Source organism: Bos taurus, chromosome 3, assembly GCF_002263795.3.
Source record: "Bos taurus isolate L1 Dominette 01449 registration number 42190680 breed Hereford chromosome 3, ARS-UCD2.0, whole genome shotgun sequence".
Classification (NCBI taxonomy): domain Eukaryota; kingdom Metazoa; phylum Chordata; class Mammalia; order Artiodactyla; family Bovidae; genus Bos; species Bos taurus.
The window spans coordinates 89,311,440-89,325,840 of record NC_037330.1 but is presented as its reverse complement, the minus strand read 5'-3'; positions in this window follow the sequence as shown (position 1 = coordinate 89,325,840).

The window sequence follows — 14,401 nt, the reverse complement described above, 5'->3', positions numbered from 1 at the left end:
TTAAAGAGATGGGAATACTAGACCACCTTACAAGCCTCCTGAGAAATCAGTGTGCAGGTCAAGAAGCAACAGTTAGAACCAGACATGGAACAATGGACTGGTTCCAAATTGGGAAAGGAGTACGTCAAGTATGTCACCCTGCTTATTTAACTTATATGCAGAGTTCAGTTCAGTCACTCAATCGTGTCAGGCTCTTTTCCACCCCATGGACTGCAGCACACCAGGCCTCCTTGTCCATCACTAATTCCTGGAGTTCACCCAAACTCATGTCCATCGAGTCAGTGATACCATCCAGCCATCTCATCCTCTGTTATCCCCTTCTCCTCCTGCCCCCAATCCCTCCCAGCATCAGAGTCTTTTCCAATGAGTCAACTCTTCGCATGAGGTGGCCAAAGTACTGGAGCTTCAGCTTTAGCATCATTCCTTCCAAAGAAATCCCAGGGCTGATCTCCTTCAGAATGGACTGGTTGGATCTCCTTGCAGTCCAAGGGACTCTCAAGAGTCTTCTCCAACACCACAGTTCAAAAGCATCAATTCTTCGGCACTCAGCTTTCTTTATAGTCCAACTCTCACATCCATACATGACCACTGGAAAAACCATAGCCTTGACTAGACGGACCTTTGTTGGTAAAGTAATGTCTCTGCTTTTTAATATGCTATCTAGATTGGTCATAACTTTCCTTCCAAGGAGTAAGCGTCTTTTAATTTCATGGCTGCAAGCACCATCTGCAGGGATTTTGGAATCCAAAAAAATTAAATCTGCCACTGTTTCCACTGTTTCCCCATTTATTTCCCATGAAGTGATGGGACCAGATGCCATGATCTTCGTTTTCTGAATGTTGAACTTTAAGCCAACTTTTTTACTCTCCTCTTTCACTTTCATCAAGAGGCTCTTTAGTTCTTCTTCACTTTCTACCATACAGGTGGTGTCTTTTGCATATCTGAGATTATTGATATTTCTCCCAGCAATCTTGATTCCAGCTTGTGCTTCTTCCAGCCCAGCGTTTCTCATGATGTACTCTTCATATAAATTAAATAAGCAGGGTGACAATATACAGCCTTGACGTACTCCTTTCCTATTTGGAACTAGTCTGTTGTTCCATGTCCAGTTCTAACTGTTGCTTCATGACCTGTATATAGGTTTCTCAAGAGGCAGGTCAGGTGGTCTGGTATTCCCATGTCTTTCAGAATTTTCCACAGTTTATTGTGATCCACACAGTCAAAGGCTTTTGCAGAATACATCACGCAAAATGCTGGTCTGGATGAAGCACAAGCTGAAATCAAGATTCCCAGGAGAAATATCAATAACCTCAGATATGCAGATGACACTACCCTTATGGCAGAAACCAAAAAACTAAAGAGCCCCTTGATGAAGGTGAAAGAGGAAAGTGAAAAACCTGGCTTAAAAATCAACATTCAAAAAACTAAGATCATGGCATCCAGTCCCATCACTTCATGGCAAATAGATGGGGAAACAATGGAAGCCGTGACAGACTTTATTTTCCTGGGCTCCAAAATCACTGCAGATGGTGACTGCAGCCATGAAATTTTAAAAAGCGTTTGCTCCTTGGAAGAAAAGCTATGACCAACCTAGACAGCATATTAAAAAGCAGGGACATTACTTTGCCGACAAAGGTCTGTCCAGTCAGAGCTATGGCTTTTTCAAGTAGTCATGTATGGATGTGAGAGTTGGACCATAAAGAAAGCTGAGCACTGAAGAATTGATGCTTTTGAACTATGGTGCTGCAGAAGACTTGACAGTCCCTTGGACTGTGAGGAGATCAAACCAATCAAAATCCTAAAGAAAATTAGTCCTGAATATTCACTGGAAGGACTGATGCTAAAGCTGAAACTCCAATACTTTGGCCACCTGATGGGAAGAACTGACTCATTTGAAAAAACCCTGATGCTGGGAAAGATTGAAGGTGGGAGGAGAAGGGGATGACAGAGGATGAGATCGTTGGATGGCATCACCAACTCAATGGACATGAGTTTGAGCATGCTCCAGGAGTTGGTGATGGCATGGGGGTGTCCATGGGGTCACAAAGAGTCAGATATGACTGAGCAACTGAACTGAACTGACTGATCCCTATTATGGGAGAAGGGAGGCTTAGGCTGGCGGTCCCCCTGCTGTAGGATGCCCTTTGCATGAAATCTCTCTCCATAGAAGCCCTTTTTCCTGTCACTTTAGCAAAATTTTATTGTAAGTAACTTTTAAACCAGGCACTCCCAGGCTCTATTCATCTACAGCCCAAGCACACCTTTCAAATCTTTTAATCACATAATACTTTGCCTAACAACTAATCAGTTCTTTTCATAGACTGAAAGGAGGAGTGAAGAATAAGTAATTAACAAATGACCAGATCGCTTCCCTAGCTTCCCCTTCAGTAATCTCCCAAACTGTGTGAACAAGACAACATCTAAAGAAAGATCACAAGGAGTCAACGAGCCTGCATGCAGTTGGGGATGGTGGTAAGTCTGACCCCCTATCTCAATGCTTAACCGAGATTACTTTCTCTTTCCTTATAAAAGTTTCACGATCAAGCAGAATCTCTGGAGATAGTTTTGGGGGGACACTGAATCCGCCATCTCTCCACATTGCCAGCATTGTGATTAAAGGCACTTTTCCTTTGCTATAACCTTTTGTGAGTACAGCAAGTCCCCTACAAACGAAACTTCAAGTTGTGAACTTTAAAAGATGCTGTGAACTTTCAAAGATGTGTTTGCATATCCAATCATGTAAGTTAGTTGGCCAGTAGGTTTACTGTACCATAACATTAAAAATGTTTTATTTTTTGTGCTTGCTTTGTTTTTTATATGTTATTTGTATGAAAAGTGTTATAAACCTACTACAGTACAGTTTTATATAGCCAATTGTGTTATCTGGGTACCTAGGTTAACTTTGTTGGATTTATAACAAACTGGACTTATGAATGCACTCTTAGAACAGAACTCATTTGTATGTAGGGGACTTACTCTATGGATTTTGTAAGTAGTGAGCAACAAGCAAGACTCTTAATCTAATGACACTGCCTCTAACATCCCACCTCCCCTCAGATAAGCTTTCTTAGTGGCACCTGAGTGGTCTTCCCCATCACAAACCTGACCATATAGTGAAAGTAAAAGTGTTAGTCACTCAGTCGTGTCTGACTCTTTGTGACCCCATGGACTGTAGCCTGCCAAGTTCCTCTGTCCATGGAATTCTCCAGGCAAGAATACTGGAGTGGATAGCCATTCCCTTCTCCAGGGGATCTTCCCAACTTAGGGATTGAACCCAGGTCTCCTGCATTACAGACAGACTCTTTCCCATCTGAGCCACCAGGGAAGCCCCTCTGACCATGTATCTACTCCACCATCAAAAACCTCCTCTGGCTCCGATGCCACAGATGCTCTCCCAGGACACACAGGCTTCAGAATGGGCCTCGTGGAGCTTCTGCAGCCCCTGTCACTCGACTCCACATGCTGCCATCAGAGTTTATTCCCGGGCCCACAGTGCCATTTCTTGCTTCTGGATGTTTGCCTATTCCATTTCCTTTACCTGGAATGCCATCCTTGGCATCCCTGCCATTCACCTGGGCACCCCTCCACTTTAGCCTTCCAGAGTTGCTGCATCTGGCCATTCCTGATGACTTCAGGCAGGGTGATATACTCCACCCTCTGTTCCCACAGTTCCCTCATCATTTACTTCACAACCCAGCTGTGACTACAGAGCTGGTCCTGTAGAAACATGGGTAACCTCTCTGAGTCCACTACAAACTCCCCACCCCTCTGGGATGTCTGAGAATCTTCAAAAAGGGCTTCTGAGGTGTCCACCAAGCAGGAGGGAGTCAGCCGCAGTCACCACGTGGCATTCACTGAGGGCTCCCTTTCTGGCCCTGGCTCCTCCTTGCCAAGTCCAGGGCCTATAAAATGGGTAGAGGAACCACCACCCAGGGTGACCACCCAGGAGGACACCACTGTCCTGAGGCTGACCTTGAATCAGACAAGGTGGAAAGAACTTCCCACGTGTAAACGCATTCTCCCAACTACACTAACTTTATTGTAAAAATGATGAGGAAGCTGAGACTCAGTGAAGTTACTCACAGATCAAGGTCACCAGGCTGGGAAGTGTGTGAGCTGGGATTAGGCCTGTCTCCTCACCCAGGGCACATATTCATCAGTGCTGAGTGTGGACGCACATAGACTGTCGGGGCTCCAGCTCAACCCATAAACTGCCTTTGGCCCTTTCTCCCCAGGTCTGTCTTCACTGAGTAGACGGGAGCACCTTCGAGGGAAGGGATTGTATCTTATTGACTTTTATCCTCTGTATCCAACTGAATGCTGGGCCCACAATACATGTTTCCTCCATAAATGTGTTACCTTTCAGGGGAGATGTTGTGAAATTGTATTATTTTCCTTTTCTCCCTTGAGTGCTAAGCTTCTTCCCAACAGCTGGTCAGCCTCATTTACAGCCAAGTCACGTGGGTCAAAGTGATTTGCGAGACGCTGTGTGGGGCAGGAAGGGGCAAGAAGTTGGGTGGCACCCCCCCTCTTCCTGGAGCAGAAGCATTAACCTGCCCCACTCCCAGATCCCTTCCAAATGCCTGGTTTGTAGTATTCACTTGGCCTCCAGACCATGGCAATAAAATGATGGTCTGGGCAGCGCTGAGGAGACCATCCGGCTGTGTGCTGGTCTCACGCACAGGGGAGCATTTTAGCAGCCAGGCTAATACTTGAATCTTCCACTTTGGCCACAAATGTGCATCTTCTGTTTTATCTGCAAATTGCACTGGGCTCTGGGAATCACTGTAAATTGGCCTGGCTCTGGCTGAAGTCACAGACAGACCTGAAGAGCGGAGAGATTATGAATCCTCCACCGTCGTCCTGTGGGTCCTGGCCAACAGGCTGGGCTTGCTGGATTCTGCAGCTGTTCTCATCCTGATGATTCACTCTGCACCCGATGTCTTCACCATCTGTCAGCAACGCAGAGGCCATGCAGGACTGAGTGTGGGTAAACTTGAACAAGGGGTTAGGGTGGGGGAATCCATCTAGGAAAAGTGGATAGGGCTCGAAAACAAATATTAGGGGTGGCAGAAGGAAAGAGAGTGACAGGAAGGGTCATGAAACTGTCTCAGAAAGTAAAACATAAACATTATATATGACAGGTAAACACGGCCATCTGTTCATCCATTCACTGATGCCATTCACTGCACCAACCATTCTCAGTCAGGACCCAGTTAGGAAAAATGAAATCACTCTGAATGTTTGAAACAGAAGGGATCTAACACAAAGAACTGGTTACACCAGGGATAGAAGAACTAGAACCAAAATGAGGACCACAAGGAAACCCAGAGATTCTCAAAAGTTGGGACATAACAAAGAGGAGGTGGTGTTATCAGGGCTCAGGCTGGATCGGGCAGAGGGTGAGAGAGAAATGGCCATTGGCACATTAACCTCCTAGGGCTTCTACAGAAAAGAGGCAATTAGCCTGGTGTCTCCCTTCCTCCCATCCTATCTCCGGTCATGCCTCCTACTGGCCAAATGTTTTTCTCAAGATCAAAAAAAGAGAGAAAGAGTAACAAAGTACCTTTTTTTGTGTGTATGGAAGGGGTGGGAAAACTTGGAGGAGATGACAGATGAGCCAGGTCTTGAGTGAGCCTTGAGAGAATGAAGAGAAAGCAGGGAAGGGACATTCAGGAGAGGCGATGGCAGGCCCAGGACCTCAGCTTCAGGAGAGGGGCCAGTGTTCCCAGGGAGCAGAGAGAATCTAAGAGGGTGGGCAGAAAAGCAGGCAAGAGGGGGCCACAGCAGAACACAGGGGCGGCTCGAGGCCTGAAGGGGTTGCTGAGCTCAGAGTAGCCTGGAGGCCTGGGGAATTCAGCTGCAGGGTGACAGAGGGTGGTAGTCAGATGATCGCCATTGTAGAGGAAGAGTCTAATACCCCAAGATCCTCTCTCCTCCTGCTAAGCCAGTGGGGAACTCCAGTGTCCCCCTGGGTGCTCATATTTTACATTTATTCAAAATAAGGTTGGAATTCTCTGGCCTGGTGATTGTCTTCTGAGCTCAAGATACTATATTTGAAAAGGCACACCTCTGCTTTGAAGGATTGTGCTTGTCCAGTCCCACCCTTTGTGACCCCATGGACTGCAGCACAGCAGGCTTCCCTGTCCTTCACCATCTCCTGAAGCTTGCTAAAATTCATGTCCATTGAGTCGGTGATGCCATCCAACCATCTGATCCTCTGTCGTCCCCTTCTCCTCTTGCCCTCAGTCTTCCCCAGCATCAGGGTCTTTTCCAATGAGTCAGCTCTTTGCATCAGGTGGCCAAAGTATTGGAGCTTCAACTTCAGCATCAGTCCTTCCAGTGAATATTCAGGGTTGATTTTCTTTAGGATTGAGTGGTTTGATCTCCTTGCTGCCTAAGGGACTCTCAAGAGATTCACCTTTTTGAAAACTCGCAGGAGATTGGGAATCCCTCAGAGGTAGAGTATGGTTAGACACGTCACTGTGCTTTTGTGGCCCAAACTGAGGTGTAATTAATGCAATTTGAGCTATGGTTACATCACTGGAATGTGAAGATCACTTCTCTAGGTGACTGCTCAGAAGTGCAGTACTCATTCTTACATCTAAGGAGTCTGTTTAAAAGTCAGTCTCATTATTTTATGATTGAGCATCATATGATTTAGTTTAGGCATGAGGAGCAGATGAAAAGGACAGCCCCTCCCACTGGTATAGCATCTTAGGCTTTTTAAAACACTTGCACAAAATCAAAGGAAAGTGCAAAGAAATAAATTATTCTTGAGACTTTTTTTTTTTTAACACTGCACTGTCAAGAGAGACAGGAAGTCAATATCCAAGTATATTTCAAGAAGTCAATATCTGAGGATATTTTAGGGAACTCATTGTCAGAGGTTTGGAAGTTGAATACCATAACATCCAGTTAATTTACAGATTCCTGAAAGGTTGGGTGATACTTAGAGTGATCACAAAATAACATTTACTCCTACAACTTATCTTTTTTTTTTTTTTGCTTCAAAGAAAATAAACATACCAATTTTAGTACATGCTTTTTGTAGCTAGCATTCATTTCCCCCTGCTTCCTCTTTTTTTTGTGCTTGAAAATATACTTTTAAAAAATGTATGCACTCATTCTTCCCAAGTGATGTAGGGAAAAGTAGAGGTGATCCCACCCATAGTTCCAGGTATGGGTCTTGATTGACAGGTCAACAGTACGTGCCCTTAACCTCAACAATTTGTTCAGTGGTGATAATGTGATCTAAACCAGTCCAGAGGAGGCAGATGATTCTCAGAATACTGGAATGAGACTTCTTGCTCTCAAAGTACACTAGGAGCATGCGGTAGTGGGGACTACTGACAGCCACCTTTGACCATCAGGAGAGTCGGGTTTAGAACACCTGAAACTCATACAACATTGTAAATCAATTGTAATTCAATAACAAAAAATTAGGCTTACCAGGCAGAAGAAAGAACACAGGTTCTTGGAGTTGTTGGATAGATTAAATCAGCACTAAGGCTTAATCTACACTTGAAATTTCTAGCTCTGGGAGCCAATAAAATCCCCATTTGGCTTGCCAGTTGGAGTTGGGTCGTCTTTTTCCTGTGATAGAAATCTGTGTAATAACAATAAAAATTCTTTTGTAGAATGAAAATATTGCTTATGTGAGAAACAACTGCTTTTTAACCAGCATTTATTGAGCCCCAAGTCTGTGCCAAATGTTTTCACATACATTGTTTCATTGAATATTCACGCATTATCTTTATTTTTAGTTGACAAAACTGTGGCTGTAAGAGGTGACTTGCTTTAGAAGGATAATTAACACTGGCTGTTGCAACAACTCTCAAATTGTGGTTGCTTAGCATATGTAAATTTATTTTTGCTCACATCATAGTTTGAAGGCAATCAAGTGCTTTTCCTAAGTGAGTGTCCTTAAGTGATGACTCATGGTTCTAGCTTACTTCCCTAACCCTGACATCCTGGAATGTTCTGTTCCGATGGTGTGAATACAGAGACAGTGCCAAAAATCACTAGGGAGCTCCAGGAATAAGGTCTAAATGGGCTTGTCATTCTGCCTGCATCCCATTGGCCAGAACTCAGTGGGTGGCTCCCAGTTGTAAAGTGTCTTCCTCCGCGCTGAAGGGAAGACGGAGCCCGTCTGTCTGTTACCCAGTGGAGGGCCATCTCAGGACCTAGCCTACCACAGTTTGTAAGCAGAGGCGGGATTCTGAGCTTTTGCTCGGTCGTGTCCGACTCTTTTGTGACCCCATGGACTGTAGCCCATTAGGCTTCTCTGACCATGGAATTTCCCAGGCAAGAATACTGGAGTGGGTTGCCATTTAGCACAGCCAGGATTCTAAGCTAAGCAATGCATTCCCACGGCCTTCTGTTTCTCCAGTTTCTTCTTTTTCCTCTAACACCCCCTCCCGTCTCATACACTTTGGCGTTTTTGTTAATTCCCTCAGTAAGCAGTTACATAAAGGTCAATTTGTATTTCTTTTCAGTATCTTCTTAAGGAAAGAAGAAACTCTCAGCTTCCCTGACATTTGGTAAAACCACAGAAGCTGTTACTACCTCAGAGAAGTGCTCACTGCATGATAATGTATATGAGGGATTGATCATTTACTTATCCTCAAAGCGATGGACTTTATAAGGAGAAGTGCTCTGTAATGCAGACATGACTGTGAAGAATAAATCAGATTTCTTTGTGTACTTAGGGGAGAAAGAATTATTCAAATGCCAGTGTCTGCAGTTTTGGGTCCATTTACTGGGTCCGCAATCCCACGCGGTGGCCACAAGGGGGAGCGCTAGACCCATCTCTGCACAGGCAGCTATTTTTGGAGGCTGCTTCTAGCCTCAAGGAAGAAGCCAAAGAAATAAAAGACTATGGTATTTTTTTTTTTTTTTTCCAAATCGGACCAACTTATAAATTATTTGTGAGTCCAATAAAAGGCAATTATCAACATTTCCTACTATTTCAAGAGTAATATATTCTATGCTACAAAAAGATTCAATTATTTCCACGGCTATGATTCAGACAATAGAAATCGGAAGCAACCACAATCAAAAAAAAAAAAAAAGATTGTAATCCTGTGTAAATCTCTGTCTTCAAAACCCAAATCAGAGGATGTGAATTCTGGCCCTGGTGGACATGAGATATTTGCCCTGAAGGCAGTGGAGTTTGATGGGCTTGGGGGAGGTAGCTGGAAGTGTGTGTGTAAGTGTGTATGTGTGTGTGGTTGTGTGTGTGTGCGCGCACATGTATGCCTACAGTGAATTTGACTTACTCTTCCCTAGCACAGGGGAGGTAGGATAGAATACTCTCGTCCAAACAACTAAATAATGAACATTATAGAATTATTTTAGGAAGTATGGTTTTATTCTTTTCATACCAAGTAATGGAGCTCAGAAGATCCCGCTTTCATAAACCAGGTTGTTGTGTGAAGACAGGCCCTTCTGCCGTCTCCAGTCAATCCCCTGAGCAGCACTCTGGCTAAGCAGCAACCTGTGTTAATGAGACAACCATGGTCCCTGGCTCCAGAGAGACAGAGCCTGAATCTCACATCTGTGGGCCAGCAAAAGTGAGACTATGGGCAAATTACTTAACCTTTCTGATCTGCAGTTTCTGCAAAGCCCATCTCACAGAATAACCATAAAGATGAAATGAAATGGGATACATAAGTACCTATCACATCACGAGTGGACAGTGAATATCAGCTTTCTACTCTGATAAGCCCCCTTGTTTTCCTAAGGATGGCAACAAATAAGTCTGAACAGAGCCTGGTTCTCCACTTCCACAAATTCTAAGTCTGGATTCAGGAGAACTTACTTAGAAGGAACAGTGGGAGTTCTCTCCCTGAATGCCTCAGCTCTGGACCACACAGCCTATTTGTTGGGGAGTGCAGTCTCCAGGGCACCCAGGCATGTAACTGAGCTGAGAAGGCTTTCTCAAGCACAGGGACCAAAGAAGGAGAGAGTGGGAAAGAGAACAGGTAAAGCCCATGTTCCCCACCAGCTGCCACGGTTACTTAGACACCCTTTCCTCCACTGTGTGAGAAGCACAACAGGACCTGGTGAAACTGAGAGCCTCAGCTAGCATCAGGGAACTGGGGCATGCCGAGTGCTGGCCTGGAAGCAGGGAGCATCACAGGCATCCTGCAGTCCCCAGGACTCTGGGGGTGGGGTGGGGGTGGGTGGAGTCACGTCAGCACCCCAGCCCTGACAGAAAACTGATGATCCTAAGGAGGAAGGTCCCCATGCCACAGGGACCACCAGCACACTGTGGAGAGCCCAGAGCCAGCTCCCCATCCTCAGAACTGGTCCTGACGCTCAGCTCTGTTCCCTCCCACTCCTCCAGGTCTGATTCCTGTTTGTGAACTTATGTTCATCACAGCTGCCCAGACTCAGGCCCCCCTCCCACCTTCTACCTCCCTCAGTGTTTTTCTCAGCCCCCCGGAGGCTGACCCACACAGACTGAACCCTCAGGTTGTAAAGCGCCAGTGGGAACGCCAAAGGTGGGATAAGAAGGAGGTTGGGCATTTCTGCCCAACATCAGTGATACTTGGAGCATCACTGCACTTCACCACCCTCCTCCTGGCCCCATGCCCTCTGCGCTCACCTTTCCTCCAGTCATCTGGAGATAAGGGCTTCCTGCGCTTGCAAATCTCTAGGTGCCTCACTCCCCCTTGTCAGCTCCCTCAACTCTGTCCACCCCTCCCTGAGAGGCCCTGTTGTTCAGATTCATTTTTGAATGACCTGAGCTGAATCCTGATTTCCACGAGGGCCCTGATGCATATATCATCCCTTTGTGCAGATTTATTTATACATTATCTTATTTTATAAAGGAGCTTATCAGGATATATACCACATGAAATCACCACAGTTAAAAGTGGAATTAAAAGCCACGGGTACCAGGGCATGTGCTTCCCTGGTGGTTCAGATGGTAAAGGATCCACATGCAATGCAGGAGGCCCAGGTTCAATCTCTGGATGGGGAAGATCGCCCTGGAGAAGGGAATGGCTACCCACTCTAGTATTCTTGCCTGGAGAATCCCATGGACACAGATGGGACTGGCAGGCTACAGTCCATGGGGTCACAAAGAGCCGGACATGACTGAGTGACTAAGCACGTACCAGGGCATGCATTGGAATTAAAGATAAAACTAAGACAACTGCACGCATAATAATCTCTCCCCTAGATCAAGCAGGGCACACATGCAGCCCCTTGGTTTCCAAATGCCCACAGATTCTCACATCTATTAAGTTCCAAGTCTATAAAATACAAATAAGCCAATTACCCTGCACACACAAAAGTGTGTAGAGATAGGGGTTTTAGCAGCATTCTCTTAGCTCTAATTAAAAGAGGATTGTGCAGACAATGTCAAAAAGGGAAGGAAGCGGGCAGGGTGTCACTGTAAGGATGGGCTTGGCCGTGAGAGAGAGGCAGATATCTTGGGAATCTAAGAGCAGGAACCAGAGTGTGGCCGGGCCCCCCAGTCGTAGCTGGAATCCAGGGCCCCTGCAGAACCTTCTGGAAGGAATGGTTGGCATCCATACTATGTTCTGTGGCTAGCACAGCTAAACTGTGTCCAAAGACTGGATTCTCTCTGCTTCTCTTTATGCCAACACTTGTCTATGGTCTTCCTCACAGCTTCTGCTTACCCAGACTTCCACATCGTCCCGACTTTTGTCTGCACGTCATGTTGGTTTTCCAGGGTCTCTGTTCTACCTGACAGCCTTTCTCTTGGCTTCCACCTGTCTTAGTTTCTGCTACTCATAATTGTATTTTCCTTACATCTTTTAATTTGGCTTCCCCAGAGTGAAAATCTGATTGGGCAGCTCACTTCTCTCTGGGTGGAGTTTTCCACGTTTGGCCACATCAGAGCCGGCCTTTGGGCAGGTGTCTGCTCTTAGTGGCTCCCAGGGTGTTGCGTGCTGAACAGGGCAGCTCAGGGGCTGGGTGTGTGTGGGCAGAGCTGTGGACAAGCGCAACGCTGTCAATCATCCGTGCTCATCATAAAGAGACTATGAATGATTTGCAAACATCTGTTGATTCTGGTAGCCTCAGGCCCCTGGGAGTCTCTGCTATGGCTCCATCCTCTGTAAGGAATTCTTTTGCTGATCTACTCCAGCCTCAAGAGCAGGATGCATACAGCAGAGGGAACATAACCTGGACCAAAAAAGCAGGCACTGCGGTTTGGTGAGGTCGTTGTTTCCCAACATACCAGACAGTGACCTAGAGACTGCAAGAGAATTCCCAGACACCATCTGCTCATGAGGTTCCAGTTCCAAACTGACTCAGAACCTGGAGAAGGTGAGCTGTGGATGGAGATCCCAGAGGGCGCTGGCTGAGCCTGGGGCAGTCAAGCGCTGTCACTTAGCCAGCCTGGATGAGGAGGCCCTCTTTCCTGTGGACAGCCGTCAGTGGAGAACTCACCCCATGGGGTTTAGCAGTGTCAACGATGGCAGAATGAAAATCCCAGCACTGCCCCATATGAGCTGTGTGACCTTGAACAAATTACTTGATTATTGAACCCGTTTCTGCATGTATAAAATGCAGGCAATAAGATCTACCTTTTGGAGCGGAAGCAAGAAGTCCATGATAGAGTGGTTATTAAGTCCTGGGAGACTGAGCTCTCAGAAGTGGATAGTAATTTTTATGATTATGAGTATTAGTGGAACTGCTGACCGATTTTCTAATATTTGCTCCCAAATATTAGATTGGACTTAGGCTCCCAAAGACTTAGGAGGGAAATAATCTTTCCAACTAACATGGGTGGTCTTGCTACTGATGATGAGGTGGATATAGCATCTTGAGTTACATAGGGCTGGCTGGGCACTTCATGCAGCCCACTTGGCTGTGAGTTGAATATTGGTGAAACTGAGCTCTGGAAATAAATTTTTTAAAAAGGCAGCAGTACAAGAAAAGATAACAGTTCTCCCCAGAGGCACAGCAGGCTAGAAAGCATTTTCTTGCACGGAGTTGCAATGGTGGCTGGGTCCACCATAGCATCCCCCTGCCTCTGGAATCCAGGAGGGTATGAGAGAAAGCACAGGCAAGCTTGACCTTGTAGTCCAGACACCTTGTCTCAAGATAGCCCTCCTGACCAGTATCAGAGATCCTTTGTTCAAGTGACAATGAAAGCCAGGAGTCACTGAACTCCCCCTGTGCTGTCTGGGGAGGACGGCTAGAAGCAGGCGGCTTACGGCCTCTCTCCTTCTGCCTCCCGGGAGACGGGGCTGTTCCCCAGCAGCTCAGGGGGCCATTCCTCTAGTAAGAAGGGAGAGAGCCCCTCAATCTTGCTTCTGGGGCGGGGGGTGGTGGGGAGCGGAGGTCAGGCTGAATTATCTCGCAAGAGCAATTGGCATCTACCTTGGCTGGAGTCAGTGAGCTTGTAAAATCACTTCCCCGAGGCACTCCAGCACCCAATTTGGAGATGAGTGGGGATTTACATGTTTCAACAGAATGTTTCTTTCCGGTATCGGGGCTCAGTCAGTCGTGAAGGAGGAATTTGTGAGCAAAGCTCACTGGCTGTGACTTGTGCTTCCTTCTTGTCTGGAGGGGCTGCAGGAGTGCAGGCATAAAGGGCTCAGTCTTTGAGGTGAAAATAAATGACGCTCAGGGGTGGGATGCATCTGTCTCGTTGTGACCCTAGGGAGTCTGTCTCTGGGTCAGGAGGGATGAGGGAAGAAAACTCTTCTGACCTGGAATTCTCAAGGTCAGGGATACTCGATGTATTGAATGTTTCTTTGCAGCCGGGTACTGAGTCTGCCTGCAATGCAGGAGACCTGGGTTCGATTCCTGGGTGGGGAAGATCCCCTGGAGGAGGGCATGGCAACCCACTCCAGTATTCTTGCCTGTGAAATCCAGTGGCCAGAGGAGCCTGGCGGGTTACAGTCCATGGGATAACACAGAGTCAGACACAACTGAGTGACTAAGACACAAATGCTGTGTGAAGTCATTTACCTAACACGCCCTTGTTAGATCTGATAACAACTCTGTGAGGTTGATGTGCTTGTCCTTATCTTATGGATGAGGAGAAACTGAGTCTCAGAGATGGTAAATGTTAAGCCCAAGGTCACATAGCCAGAAGCTGCTTATCCGCCCCCCTGCCCCCTGGAGTTCTACCTGGAATTTACACCTAAATAAGCATCATGCAATATAAAAACAGTTGTCTGATAGACTGGGAATTTGAGGTTGACATATGGGCACTGCTATATTTAAAATACAATGCCTTTCCATGAAAAGAAACAGAAAATACAAAGAGGTGTCTAGTATATTTGTTTGGCGTTTACAGTCTACACAGGATCTTGCTAGAAAAAGGCAGGTCGTGCATGTGCGCTCAGTCGTGTCCGACTCTTTGCAACCCCATGGCCTGTAGCCCACCTGGCCCCTCTGTCCACGGGAT